Raw genomic sequence first — 16,235 nt, forward strand, 5'->3', positions numbered from 1 at the left:
TTGAGGTCATCAGTCCCCTAGAACTTAGAACTACTTAAACCTAACTAACTAAGGACATCACACACATCCATGCCCGAGGCAGGATTCGAAGCTGCGAACGTAGCGGTCGCGCGGTTCCAGACTGAAGCGCCTAGAACCAATCGGCCACCCCGACCGGCCACATAATACGTGTTCCAAAATTCTACAACTGATCGAAGTTAAAGATACAGGTCTATATTTCTGGACAAATGTTCGACGTCGCTTCTTGAAACCGGGGATGACCTGTGCCCTTTTCCAATCATTTGGAACGCTACGCTCTCCTAGAGACCTACGGTACACCGCTGCAAGAAGGGAGGCAAGTTCCTTCCCGTACTCTGTGTGAAATCGAACTGGTATCCCATCAGGTCCAGCGGCCTTTCATCTTTTCAGAGATTTTAATTGTTTTTCTATCCCTCTGTCATCTATTTAGATATCTACCATTTTGTCATCTGTGCGAGAATCTAGAAAAGGAACTACGATACAGTCTACCTCTGTGAAACAGTCAGCAGTAAAGGAGCTGCCAAATCGTCTTGCATCAATGTTGGACGCCGCGGTGGGCAGCGGCAGACAGGTCGTGGAATGGTGTCGGTGCGTTGTTGGCACACCGGCGGGACTCTTCGCGCCTGCGTGACTGGCCGCAGTCATTCTCTGCAGGTGCGCCTAGTGTCCTGGAAGTGGAGGGGCAACAAGCAGGAGAGATGACAGTGCCCTGGAACCACTGCGTAGCCTGCAGTTACAGACATCATCGCGCTGGTGAAGCGGACCCGTCTTCCTGTCGGTGGCTAGGAGAAGGCAGTAGCTCATACTCAGTGTCGAGGGACAGTGGAGAAGCTGGTTACAGCAAGACAGTGCAGAGCACAAAGTGACGTGTGCTTCCGTGCGGCATATACGACATTGGCAAGTGGTTGTCGTCAGAATTTGGCTGAGTAGATTAGAGTACAGGGGGCGTGTGCCGAGATAGATGAAGTCGGTTTGATTCTGTTTGTTGCTGTGTGAGAACACAGCGAGGCAATGAGCAACTTGACATCTCCCGAATTACTGTCAACAATTTGCATGACATGGCTGTGGAGGCATATAGTGTCACATTGTTCATTGTAAAATTTTGTATATGACAAGGTCGTTGTTCGATGAGAATGTACCAGCAATAACTTACTGTGTGTTTTGCATACGTGTATCTTTTGTTATTGTTTTTGCTTTTTTCTTTTGTTTATTTACAACATGCTCCGTTACAATATGTGTAATACTAGTGTGTGTGTGTGTGTGTGTGTGTGTGTGTGTGTGTGTGTGTGTGTGTGTGTGTGAGTAGATGTCGATGAGAGAAGAGAGAGGGTGAAATGCCGAGACACAGCCTTTTCTTTTTTTTTTTTTTTTTTCTTTGAGTTATCAGTCTTCTGACTGGTTTGATGCGGCCCGCCACGATTTCCTCTCCTGTACCAACCTCTTCATATCAGAGTAGCACTCGCAACCTACGTCCTCAATTGCTTGCTGGATGTATTCCAACCTCTATTGCCCTCTACAGCTCTCTAGTTCCATAGAAGTCATTCCCTGATGTCGTAAAAGATACCCTATCATCCTGTCCCTTCTCCTTGTCAGTGTTCTCCACATATTCCTTTTCTCTCCGATTCTGCGCAAAACCTCCTCACTCCTTACCTTATCAGTTCACCTAATCTTCAACTTTCGTCTGTAGCACCACATCTAAAATGCTGCGATTCTCTTCTACTCTGGTTTTCCCCAGTCCACGCTTCAGTACAATACAATGCTGTGCTCCCAACGTACATTCTCAGAAATTTCTTCCTCAAATTAAGGCCTATATTTGATACTAGTAGACTTCTCTTGATCAGGAATGCTCTTTTTGCCATAGCTACTCTGCTGTTGATGTCCTCCTTGCTCCGTCCGTCATTGGTTATTTTACTGCCTAGGTAGCAGAGTTCCTTAACTTCATCTGCTTCGTGACCATCAATCTTGATGTTAAGTTCCTTGCTATTCTCATTTCTGCTACTTCTCATTACTTTCGTCTTCCTTCGATTTACTATCAATCCATATTCTGTACTCAGACTGTTCATTCCATTCAGGAGGTCCAGTAATTTTTCTTCACTTTCATTCAGTATAGCAATGTTATCAGCGAATCGTATCAGTGATATCCTTTCACCTTGAATTTTGATTCCACTCCTGAACTTTTGTTTTATTTCCGCCGCTGCTTCTTCTACGTCGAGGTTGAACAGTAGGGACAAAACACTACATCCCTGTCTTACACCCTTTTTAAACTGAACATTTCGTTCTTGGTCGTCCACTCTTATTATTCCCTCTTGGTTCTTGTACTTCTACATCTACATGGATACTCTGCAAATCACATTCAGGTGCCTGGCAGAGGGTTCATCGATCCACCTTCACAATTCTCTACCATTCCAATCTCGTACAGCGCGCGGAAAGAATGAACACCTATATCTTTCCGTACGAGCTCTGATTTCCCTTATTTTATCGTGGTAATCGTTCCTCCCTGTAAGTCGGTGTCAACAAAATTTTTTCGCATTCGGAGGAGAAAGTTGGTGATTGGAATTTCGTGAGAAGATTCAGTCGCAACAAAAAACGCCTTTCTTTTAATGATGTCCAGCCCAAATCCTGTATCATTTCTGTGACACTCTATCCCATATTTCGCGATAATACAAAACGTGCTACCTTTCTTTGAACTTTTTCGATGCACTCCGTCCAATCTGGTAAGGATCCCACACCGTGCAGCAGTATTCCAAAAGAGGACGCACAAGAGTAGTGTAGGCAGTCTCCTTAGTAGGTCATTTACATTTTCTAAGTGTCCTGCCAATAAAACGCAGTCTTTGGTTAGCCTTCCCCACAACATTTTCTATACGTTCACTCCAATTTAAGTTGTTCGTAATTGTAGTACCTAGGTATTTATTTGAATTTACGGCTCTTAGAGTAGAGTGACTTATCGTGTAACCGAAGTTTAACTAGTTCCTTTTAGCACTCATGTGGATGACCTCACACTTTTCGTTATTTAGAGTCAACTGCCAATTTTCCCACCATTCAGATATATTTTCTAAAGCGTTTTGCAGTTTGTTTTGATCTTCGGATGACTTTATTAGTCGATAAGCGACAGCGTCATCAGCAAACAACCGAAGACGGCTCCTCACATTGTCTCCAAAATCGTTTATACAGATAAGGAACAGCAAAGGGCCCATAACACAACCATGGGGAACGCCAGAAATCACTTCTGTTTTACTCGATGACTTTCCGTCAGTTACTACGAGCTATGACCTCTCTGACAGGAAATCACAAATCCAGTCACATAACTGAGACGATATTCCATAAGCACGCAATTTCACTACGCGCCGCTTGTGTGGTACGGTGTCAAAAGCCTTCCGGAGATCCAGAAATACTGAATCGATCTGAAATCCCTTGTCAATAGCACTCAACACTTCATGTGAATAAAGAGCTAGTTGTGTTTCTCAGTAACGCTGTTTTCTAAACCCATATTGACTGTGTGTCAATAGACCGTTCTCTTCGAGATAATTCATAATGTTCGAACACAATATATGTTCTAAAATCCTGCGGCATATCGACGTTAACGATATGGGCCTGTAACTTAGTAGATTACTCCTACTACCTTTTTTTAATATTGATGTGACCTGTGCAACTTTCCAGTCCTTGGGTACGGATCTTTCGTCGAGCGAACGGTTGTATATGATTGTTAAGTAAGGAGCTAATGCATCAGCACACTCCGAAAGGAACCTAATTAGCGTACAGTCTGGACCAGAAGACTTGCTTTTATTAAGTGACTTCAGTTGCGTCACTACTCCGAGGATATTTACCTCTACGTTACTTATAATGGCAGCTGTTCTCGATTCGAATTCTAGAATATTTACTTCGTCTTCTTTTGTGAAGGCATTTCGGAAGGCTGCGTTTAGTAACTCTGCTTTGGCAGCACTGTCTTCGATAGTATCTCCATTGCTATCGCGCAGAGAAGGCATTGATTGTTTCTTGCCGCTAACATACTTCACATACGACCAGAATCTCTTTGGATTTTCTGCCAGGTTTAGAGACAGAGTTTCATTGTGGAAACTGTTATAGGCATCTCGCATTGAAGTTCGCACTAAACTTCGAGCTTCTGTAAAAGATCGCCAGTCTTGGGGATTTTGCGTCTGTTTAAATTTGGCATATTTGCTTCGTTGTTTCTGAAACACTGTTCTAACCCGTTTTGTGTGCCAAGGAGGATCAGCTCCGACGTTTGTTAATTAATTTGGTATAAATCTTATTGCATATTACCGGTGTTTCCCTATAGCTTTCCCCTATTTTTCTCAGAATTTTGAACATGTTGCATCATTTGACATTGTCAGTCGCTTTTTGCAAGTCGACAAATCCTATGAAATTGTTTTAATCTTTGTTTCGTCTTGCTTCGAAAGTCAAGCACAACATCAGAAATGCCTTTCTGGTGCCTTTACCTTTCCTAAGGCCCAACTGATCTTCGTGTAAAACAACCTCAATTTTCTTTTCCATTCTTCTGTATATTATTCTTTCAAGCAACTTGAGCTGCTCCACATACATGAGCTGTTCAGCTGATTGTGCTATAATTCTCGCACTTGTCAGCTCCTGCAGTCTTCGGAAATTGTGTGGATGATGCTTTTCCGAAAATCAGATGGCATGTCGCCAGACTCATACAATCTACGCACCAACGTGAATAGTCGTTTTCTTGCGACTTCCTCCAGTGATTTTAAAAATGGAATGTTATCTATCCCCTCTGCCCTATTTGACCTTAAGTCCTCGAAAGCCCTCTTAAATTCTGATTCTAATACCGGGATCCCCTATATCTCCTAAATCGCCCCTGTTTCTTCTTCTGTCACACTAGTCAAATTTTCCCCTTCATAGAGCTCTTCAATGTACTCTTTCCACCTAACCGCGGTGGAATTCCCGTTGCACTCTTAATGTTACCACACTTGCTTTTAATTTCACCCAATGTTGTTTTGACTTTGCTATATGCTGAGTCAGTCATTCCGACAATCATTTCTTTTTCGATTTCTTCACATTTTCATGCAGCCATTTCGTTTTAGCTTCCCTGACTTCCCAATTTATGTCATTGCTCAGCGACTTGTACTTCTGTATTCCTGGATTTTCCTGAACATGTTTGTACTTCCTTCTTTCAACGATCAACTGAGGCATTTCTTCTGTTACCAATGGTTTCTTCGCAGTTACCTTCTTTGTACCTATGTTTTCCTTTCCAACTTCTATAACTGCCCTTTTTAGGGATGTCTATTCCTCTTCAACTATACTCCATAAAGAGATATTCCTTATTGTTGTACCGACAGCTTTAGAGAACTTCAAGTGTATCTCCTCATTCCTTAGTACTTCCGTATCCCACTTCTTTGCGTATTGATTCTTCCTGACTTAAGGGGAGGTTTACTATCTTTTGGTTCAAAAAATCGATTTTTAATTACATTTTTGGAGCCATAAAACTGTTTTGTATCCACCCCTGAAACGGTTTCTTCAAATATGGAACGGAAATGTTTTTATTCGCGAAAAAATGCACCTGCCTGAAATCGGCCTTTTTCACGCACCAGGTTATTTCTTTCGGAGGATGAGTTATTGTGCCGGTGCTTGGGAGGAAACACACAAAATTCAAATGAACGTTTGAACGCGCGTGTTTGGAAGTCAGCTCCGAAGCATTTGCTTTGTGGTGCGAAGACTGCGGAGATTGCTACTTTCCTGGCAGTGAGCAGCTTCAGCGGAGGGTATTCAGCAATTCTGAACACCATGACAACGATGGTCGTCACCCTGGGACTCTATTCGATGCAGTTCGCCGATCATTCGGACGACCACCGGATTCAAGCGGCCGCAAACCGCTTGTCACCGGCCGTACGAGCGGCTCTGGAGCAGCGCAGGATGGCCCAGATCGAGCAGAACGCCCTCTATGAGGAATAGGAAGAACTAGTTTTTGGACCCAGGTAGCAGATTCAACGTAAATTGTATAATATTGCATTTATATGTAGTCAAAACTTCAAACGCGTTTTTCTCGAAATGACTTTTTTTATCGCGCAGTATGGTAACTTCAAATCTACTGAACCGATTGATATGATTCTTTGTTTCCGACGAAGCTAGCTAAATTGTCTAGGAGTTGTACCACTTTTATTCCGATCCATCAACTATAAATAGTTTTACTTGGCCGAAGAAATCGAAAAATCGATGAAAAAAACACTCAATTTTGATTTCAGACGAGCCGGCTGACCTGTGACATACCGCGCGTGTAGGTCTACATATAAATTTTGTTTCGTTCCGACGGCACTTCCGCCTTTGGTCTTCGACATTTCCGGCCGAAAATATTTCAGTTTGTAGAGGAAATATCAATAAACATTTTGACCAAATTTAACATTGAAATCTGTAACACATCCCGAGAAAAAAATTCCCAAAGAACATGCTTTTTTCGGGCCAAAGATAGTAAACCTCCCCTTAAACTACAGCCTACTCTTCATCACTACTAAATTGTAATGAGAGTCTATATCTGCTCCTGGGTACACCTTACAGTCCAATATCTGATTTACGTACTGTATTACGTTTTCAGTAACCACATATATTTTCTCTATCTCTTCATCTTCAGCTTGCAACCTCGGCATATATACCTGAACTATCTTCGTCAATGTTGGTTTGTTCTCGATTCTGACAACAACGGCCTTATCACTGAACTGTTAACTGTAACACACCCTCTGCCCTACCTTCCTATTCATAACGAATCACACTCTCTTTATGCCATTTTGTGCTGCTTTTGATATTACCCTACACTTATCTGACCGTAAATCCTTGTTGTCTTTCCATTTCACTTCACTGACCCTTAATATATCTAGACTGAGCCTTCGCATTTCCCTTTTCAGATATTCTAGCTTCCCTGCCACATTAAAACTTCTGACATTCCACGCCACGACTCATAGAAAGTTATCCTGTCGCTGGTTATTGAATCTTTTTCTCTTGGAAAAGTAGTTCTATGTTCTAGGGGACTGATGACCTCACAAGTTAAGTCCCATAGTGCTAAGAGCCATTTTTTTGAACAGGCAAAAAACTCCTTGGCAGTCCCCTCCCGGAGATCCGAATGAGGACTATTCCGGAATCTTTTGCCAATGGAGAGATCATCATGACACTTTTTTTTCAATTAGAGGCCACATTTTCTGCGGGTACACGTTACGTGTCTTCAGTGCAGTGGTTTCCATTGACTTCTCCATCCTCATACCGTTGATCATTGCTGATTCTTCCGCCTTTAGGGGCGGTTTCGCACCCAAAGGACAAGAGAGTGCCTTGAACCTCCATCTGCTCTTCCGTCCTCTTTGACAAGACTGTTGGCAGAATGAGGGTGACTTCTTATGCCTACTCCTCGCTATTAGTACCAAGGGGGCTGCCAAGGTGAACGTCCATATCCGACGGACGGCTCACCGTCAACAGTGTCACAGGACGTCACTTCACGAGACACAGCAGAGAAGCGACCTTAAATGAGGACGCTGACGCAAAGTCTGGTCCTCAGGAACTTTACACTTTCACATCTCCTCCCCATGCGTGTCAAATACTGATAGTGAAAGATTTTCCACCAACAGAACTCGAACCGGCTTACCCCCTCGTCGAGCTCCATCTCACAAGCGTGAGTTAGTGATCTCGATCACGGAGCAGGGTTTTTCTCTTATTGTGTTTTTGGTCATTTGCATTTCCTTGTGGTCCATAGAGTAGTTGTTGTTCTATACGATTTTTTTGCCTGTTCAGAAAAATGGCTCTTAGCACTATGGGACTTAACTTCTGAGGTCATCAGTCCCCTAGAACATAGAACTACTTAACTAACCTAAGGACATCACACACATCTATGCCCGAGACAGGATTCGAACCTGCGACCGTAGCGGTCGCGCGGTTCCAGACTGTAGCGCCTATAACCGCTCGGCCACCCCGGCCGGCTTTTCGCCTGTAGGGGCCAGGTACAGGTAGTGGTATATTTGAGACAATTATTGGAGCCAGTTTCTTGTCAGGCTTATTCTAGTGTAGAACATAATGAGTGCTGTTGTTTGGTGCCCTTCTGCAAACTTAATCAAGGCCAGAAACACGTTATCATTTTAATTTGGAGCCCTCTTGTATAGTAGTTCTGGGCCGAAGAAAGTTTAATTTATTTCGTTCGCACAATGTGTGGATGTTTTTTTTAGAAATGTAAGTGAAATACAGAGGCTTAATATGAATATGCGCTCTGGCATTGCGTTGTTTAGTAAAGGAAACATTAATTACCAGCTCACCCTTGCACAGCCTCCATCCAAATCCAGCGCCACAAATAATACGTTTTCAGTTGTGTTGTTAAGGATTTAGATAATTTTCAAATACTAGGAAGTATGACATGGAAGTCAATATTTACTTTGTGAATATTTTGTCGATATTGGAGAGGGAGCTGCACGAGGAAGTGCAAAGACATATTTCTGTTGTTGGGGGAGGGGGTGTGCAGCCAGTGGCCGGTAGTGTGCGTGAACAGCGGTTGTTGGTTTGTGCCTTGTGCAGGAAATGTGTATCACAGGAAATAGCGTGGCAGCATGCAGAGAGGCTGGAATAAGCCGTTTAATACAGTGGAGTACTAGCCACAAAATTACACAGAAAGCAATAAAAGGGAGAGAGAGAAGGAGAGGATACTGCCAGCCGCCACTGAAATTACAGTACGTAGATCGACAATGCGTACGTTCAGTTACACAGACAAGTCCATCAAACTTTGTAAAGTGCAGCGATCGACAGTTCTTCAACAATTTTAATTTTCAAAGTGAACTGTAGTTGTGATTTCAGAGTGTTAATTACAATTTTACCCATCATGATAAAAATTATCTATGGTGAAAGAATTAATAGTTGCAATCATAACTTCGAGTGGCGTCATTTAAGTTAATTAATTTTATTTGTCTCTAACATTCATTTTACATGAACACATTCTCGGATCATTAAATATTTTGTTAGGATTATGTAGTGAAAAATCATCACAGTTATTTCACACTATTCCACAAGCTGCTCAGTAATTTCGATAGTGTGTTGTTTTCAAAACGTACAATATTCTTTTGTGCATGTTCAATAATAACGTATAGTGTGAAAGAACGTGTGTGTCGGCTTTTTCGTGATTGATATTGTCAATAATAGTTTCGCCAACCTTGATAATAAGATACAAAATTTATTGACTTATTTCATTACTAAAATACACACGTGAAGTTACAGTATTCGTACTGCTTGTTCATAAAGACGACGTTGAACATCCGGTTTGCCTATCGTCAATACTCCTCACTAGGGAAACTATTTACATAGTAAACATCGATGACCATGTTACACAGTCATACTTGGACAGTGACGCTGCAGAAGGAATTGGATGCTTATGTATAAATGCAGACAGCTTAGCTCGCAGCGAGTTAAAAGTTGTTTTGCACACACTGATGGACGCTTAATACATTTCAGACGGCACAGTCTGACTTCAAACATTTCCATTAGGACTGCTATCATATTTGACACCCACTACTGGATAAAAGTCCTTTCAGAATACTCACGATTCACGGTCTTTAGCTGCTATGATCCTACATATTTTCTAACGACATTTGCCAATCTACCATTAGGTCTTGGTCTAGCACTTAAGTGTTTATTAGAATGCAACAAGTACAACCATTATCCATCTACCAACCATTAGCCGACAACCGGTCGATTTCCATATTAACGCCACAATAGCTTTTTTTTTTTTTTTCTTTTTTTTTTTTTTTTTTTCTTTAGCGGAATAATTCCTCAGCTTTAGTCCTCTTTATTTTCAAGTAGTTCTTAGTATGATGCGTTTCGGAAGCCATCATCATTTGCTTTACTGTTACATGAGCAATCATTTTTAATTATAAATTCTTTTTATGTGCGTGGAGGTCCACTTGCTAGGTCTGCAGCAAGCTTATGTACCGATGTTTATCCTAGCCCAGAAAGATTTGTTAACTATTATTTTAGCGTACACCACTATCTGTAGCGTGTGTCAGAGATTTTTAACTGCTAACCGAAAACTTATTTTACCTGCAAAGGTAATACGTAAATTTTGGAAATTTGTGGTAGGGTTCTATGGGACCAGACAGCTGAGGTCATTGGTCCTTAGACTTACACACTAATTAAACTAACTTAAACTAACTTACGCTATCGATAGCGCACACACACGCATGCCCGAAGGAGGACTCGAACCTCCGACGTGGGGGAGCCACACGAATCGTGACAAGGCGCCCTAGACCGAATGGCTACCCCGCGCAGCTATTACATAAACTAAAAATACAGTCATTTTCTAATATGAAAACATGTTTATAGTGTATATCTAAACTGATGATTGAGGGGTGGGGAAGGGGGAAGAAAAAGAAAAGGGGAGGGATTACTGATGTCAGCTGGATGGGACATTACACGGAGTCTCCAGCGACGAGTGAAAATGTGTATTGGACTGGGATTCGAACCCAGGATCTCCTGCTTACTAGGGCAGCTGCGTTAACCACTGCACCACCCGGACACAGTGTTATCGCAACAACGCGGACTGTCTCGGCACGTGTCATGGCCGACCCACATGTCCACCGAGCGCCACGCAGTGGCGGATACATATGGAGGGAGCGCGCGGGCGCCCCCCCCCCCCCCCCGGCCCCCTCCCCTTGCGGATTGCGGAGCCAACCGCATTGCCACCCGCGCCGCCCCCGCCAGTAAGCCGGCACGCTATTCGTTTCTTTACTTTCGTCAGTCGACTCGACTGAATCGAGTTTTCGAATAATTGTACTTTACTACATAGCACGCGCTTCCACGTCATCGTATTTTATACGTTTCTGTCTGGCACATAGACAGCTAACACATACCTACGAGAAAAGTCGAGGCCATTCTAGAGATCTTTATACGTTATTCTGTCTGGCATTTGTTCTACTATTTTCTCGTACAGAGAGCCTTCGATACGTAGCGTTCTAAATACGGACTATTCCCCAAATAGGAAGCTAGTTTACATTCAGAAGCAGAAATATTTAGACTGAAGATTGAATAAGTAAATACCTACGAGAAAAGCCGAGGCCATTCTAGAGATCTTTATACGTTATTCTGTCTGCCATTTGTTCTACTGTTTTCTTGTAAAGAGAACCTTCGATACGTAGCGTTCTAAATATGGACTATTCCCCGAACAGGAAGCTAGTTTACATTCAGAAGCAGAAATATTTAGACTGAAGATTGAATAAGTAAAAAGCATTGTCTTGTATATATGTATAATCAGTTTAAATACAACTTCCTTAAACTTTGCATGTTGTAATGGTACTTGAATTACGTAACCATTGCGGCACCTCACCTCAACCTCTCGATACCAGCAATACTCTACTGTGTTTCTGTAAAGTAGTTAACATATTTCTGTGACAACATTCAGATTTGATTTCATTAAAGTAGAGGTACTTGGATACATCGATATGTATATATTGCAATGATTATTCTTAAGTGTATTCTTTCTTTTGTCACTATGATCTTTTACGTGCTTGACTCTGATTTTTGGACGCGTAAGCGGTTATTAGAGAGTCAAGCTTTGGTCGTCAATTGTAGTCAGTTTATGAAATGTGAACTTTAACAGTGAGGAAGATATTTTCAAGTATGTTTTATATTGTGAAGTGATGTTTTGTAACGAGTTATGTGATATTGCAACAAAAGTAATTAAAAAAAAGTATAACTTAAATTCGGAGTGCTGATTACTTTTTTACATCACCATTGTCCTAACTTGCAAAAGTTTCATCTTCAAGAATGGTTTATGAAACACATCTATAAAACCCCAGGCCTCTTCGCATCCGAGCTTGGAATCATCACTACCCAGATTTTCGACGATTGAGCCATGAGTTCACAACGAGACCAACGTGGGAAACGCGAAAAGATGAGTGCCTAGTTTATCCATTATTTCAAGAAATGACTTTATTAACTGTGCTCTAATGACACCTGCCACATAATATAACTTTGTTGTTGCCCGAAAATGCAGTATATAGCAGCGTGAGCAACACTACAATCGTATTTAATTTTTGACCTTTGTTGTGGCAGGGTTGTTAGAATGTGACTTGATTACTTATATTACGGTAAAAGTAAAGGTCGCTCAAGATATCTGTAGCGCCCCCTCCTTGAGGCTTTTTCCGTATCCGCACCACCTATTCGTAGTTCCCGTCCATTTCCTCCATGCTCGCTACTCTGAGCTTCCGGCAGGAGGTCGGACGTACTTGTGCATCCACACTGAAGAAAGTGGATCATTGCCCATCTAGACGAATCAATTATTTGTTCTTTCGGAGATATAAGGGTTCATACTGTATCACGGCACATGTTAGGCAGTATGATTACTGACTATTGATTATGAAGTATCATTGGTGTGTGTGTGTGTGTGTGTGTGTGTGTGTGTGTGTGTGTGTGTGTGAGTGTCTGTGTGTAGGCGCTCATGCATGAGTGAGTACCTGGTCGTGTGTGTGTGAAGGATCCAGAAGGAGGAGGGGAGCAAAAAGTAGTCAGAAAAAGACGCGGAGTGTAGCAAATTCTGTGCTGTGGTGAGAGGAGTTATGGAATTCGGCAGGTACGGAGAAAGGAACGTACGCGATGTTGTGATGGATTTATGGGGAGGTATTTGTGGCTGCCTCATTAAAAGCAGGCCTCTCAAATCACCCGGGCATTATAGTTTACTTTGAAGTGTGTTTGTGTTACTGTAAGAATATCATCAGCCGTGACATCTCGCATGTATTGACAGTATTTCAGAGAAAGAGGTCATATTTTGTGTCTTCCACAGAAGTTCCTGTTTTGCTCTCTCTTCTGCAACTTGTAGCCTGCGCAGGTACTAAAACGTAACATCACATCCAGCACACTGAATACCTTCATCTTTAAGGAGCGATTTAATAAAAATACACTGTCAGTTATGATGCCCATGCTGCTATTTATTGTTAACTAGCCCAGAGTCTGCTGGTTTTCGCGTGTATACTGTACGATCAACACAGATGTTTTCATTTTTCTTTCATCGATTTTTTCATAAATTGCAACACTTAAACTTTTCACGTTAATTAAGACCGTAGTAGGATGGCCTTTTCCGAATGTACTTCTGACCAAAAAGCCATTCTGTTAGCTGAAGTCCAAGGTTTTTGTTAATCATGCCTCTTGAGTTCTTGTTGTGACATTTCCATAAAAACTTTCATTCCCTCACACGCATCTTTTTATATCCACCCGAAAAATTAAATGCCAGTTTTTATAGATTTAGCTTAATTTTTTTAATATAACGAAATATTTTTCTAAAAACTTTCATCCCGTATATCACCCCTTTAGCGGTTGAATTTCCAAAACAAGTGACGTATCTTTTTTTTTATTTTTAGTAGAGCAGCCAAACACAAATTTTCATAGATTTAGGTCTGAAAATGCTTTCATAATAAAATATTTTCATAAAAAGTATTATTTTCAGCACCTATTTCACGGCCTTAGGGTGATGAATTTCCAAAAACACTGAAACACCTATTTCTTTTTATATCTAACTGACAAGTCAAATATCAATTTGCGCAGATTTATGTTTAAAAAGGCTTTAGTTATTCTTCAAGAATGATTTATTTTCAAAAAATCTTTCATCCACTATTTTACCTCCTTAGTGGTTGAATTTCCAAAAATGCTGAAACACGTCTTTTTTTTAATTTCTGACTGAGAAACCAAATACTAATATTTGTAGTTCTAGCTTCAAAATTGTCTTAATAGCGACGTATTTTCAAAACGCCTTTCATCGCCTATTTCAACCCCATAGGAGTGGAGTTTCGAACAATCCCTTCTTAAACACTGCCTGCGGTGTAAGATCAACACCCTCTTCAAATTTCAAGTTTCTGTCCTCAGCGATTTCGGCTGTGCGATGATGAGTCAATGGATCAGTCTCACACAAATCCACCCCTTAGGGGTTGAATTTCCAAAAAAAGTGAAACATGTATTTTTTTTTTATTTCTAACTGAGAACCCAAATTCCAATTTTCAAAGATGTAGCTTTAAAATGTTTTCTTGATGAAATATTTTCATAAAATATTTCTCACCCCATTTCACACACTTTGGGGCTGACTCTCCAAAAACAGTGAAAGGCGGAATTTTTTGTTTCCAAAAGAGAAACAAGATACAAATTTTCATAAATTTAGCTTAAAAAATCGTTGCATAATGAATTATTTCCATACAAACTTTCATCCTCTATTTCACCCTCATAGGGGCCGAATTTCCAAAAACAGTGAAATACGTATTTTTTATTTCTAACCGAGAAACCAAGTTCAGATTTTCATAGATTTAGCTTTAAATTGCTTCATAATGAAATACATTCAAAAAAAGTTTCATCCCCTATTTTAACCCATTAGGAGCTGAATTTCCAAAATCATTGTAAGTGAGAAGTCAAATACCCAGTTATATAGCTGTAGATTTAAAAATGCTTTGGTAGTTCTTTAATAATGCTTTAGTTTCAAAATAACTAACCCTCACTGTTTCCCTTCCCTAGGGGCTAAATTTCCAAGAACGCTGAAACAGTTATTTCTCTATTTCTTCGCGAGAAGCCAAATACCAATTTTCGTAAGTGTAGCTTCAAAACTGCATTAACAGCGACGTGTTTCACCCCTTTGGTACGGAATATCGAAAAATTACTTCTTAAAACGATGCCTACAACATAAGATCAACACCCTCTGGAAATTTCAAGTTTCTGTCCGTAGTGGCGACTATATTTACATACGCTTTCTACCCCTTTTTCTCTTGCAAATGCTACAACTCATTCCTCTAGTATAAAACCCATTAGGTGTAGACTATTTGCTACGCTACGCATTAAGCGCAAATCTGAAGTTATTTTTAAAAGTGTTGTACAAGTCTAATTAAATTTCAAGTGATGGCTCCAATCTCATTACAGTATTTTGCGCTAATAGTTCCACAAAGGTCGAGGTGCAGAAATACTGTCAAACTATATTGCTGTTGTCGTGGCCTTCACTCAAAAGACTGGTTTGATAAGCCTCTCTGCCGTAGTCTACCCGGTGCAACTCTCGTTATTTCTGAAAAAACATTTCCAACCTACTTCAGTCTGAACCTATTTACTGAATTGAAACGTTGGCCTCTATCACCAGATCCATGATTTCCTAATGCCTCCGACTCCAATATGTGCTAAAGATTTCTTTTTTGCGCAGACCTCATCAGTTATTGAATTTGTCCATCTTCTAGTAATGTTCTACGTTCTTCTATAGCACCACATTTCAAAGGCTTCCATTCTCTTCGTGCCTGACCTGCTTATCGTCCACGTTTAACTTCCCTACAAGGCTAAAATCAGGATAAATACCCATACAAAGACTTCCTAACAGTTAATTTAAATCTAATATCAACAAATTCCTCTTTCTCAGAAGTGGCTTTCTTACTATTGGTAGTCTCCATTTTACATGCTCTCTACTTCGGCCATCAGTTATATTTGCGCCCAAATATCGAAGCTCACTGATTACTTCCTGTGCCTCATTTCCTAGTCCAGACACCTCAGCATCATTTAATTTGATTGGGCTACACTTCATTTCCCTCATTTTACGTTTCTTCATATTAATCTTATACCCTCTTTTGAAGACGCATCCAGTACTTCCGCTGACAGACGAAAGAAAAAAATGGTTCAAATGGCTCTAAGCGCTATGGGACTTATCATCAGTCCCCTAGACTTAGAACCACTTAAACCTAACTAACCTAAGGCATCACACACATACATGCCCGAGGCAGGACTCGAACCTGCGACCGTAGCAGCCGCGTGGTTCCGGACTGAAGCGCTTAGAACCGCTGGGCCACAGCGGACGGCAGACGAAAGAAGGAAGTACAGCAGTGTTCAGGGAAACTCAGGAATACAGAAATGTAAGTCATTTAGGAATGAAATAAATAGGAACTGCACGGAATCTAAGGTGAATAGATGCATGAAAAATGTACAGAATTAGAAAAAGATACAATTGTTAGAACTAATTCAGCATACAGAAAAAGGCAAAACAACCTTTAGTGAAATCAAAAGCATGGGCCGTAGCATTAAGAATGCAATGAGAATATCACTGTTAAATGCAGAGGAGAGGATGAATAGGTGGAAGGAGTACACTGAAGGCCCCTATGATCGCGTGGACTTGTCTGATGGCGCTACAGGAGAAGGAACAAGAGTCGATAGGGAAGAGATAATGGATCCAGTATTAGAATCAGAAATTAAAAGGTCTTTTGAATACTTGAGATCAAAAAAGGTAG

The sequence above is a fragment of the Schistocerca americana genome, chromosome 6 (assembly GCF_021461395.2).
Source record: "Schistocerca americana isolate TAMUIC-IGC-003095 chromosome 6, iqSchAmer2.1, whole genome shotgun sequence".
Lineage (NCBI taxonomy): Eukaryota > Metazoa > Arthropoda > Insecta > Orthoptera > Acrididae > Schistocerca > Schistocerca americana.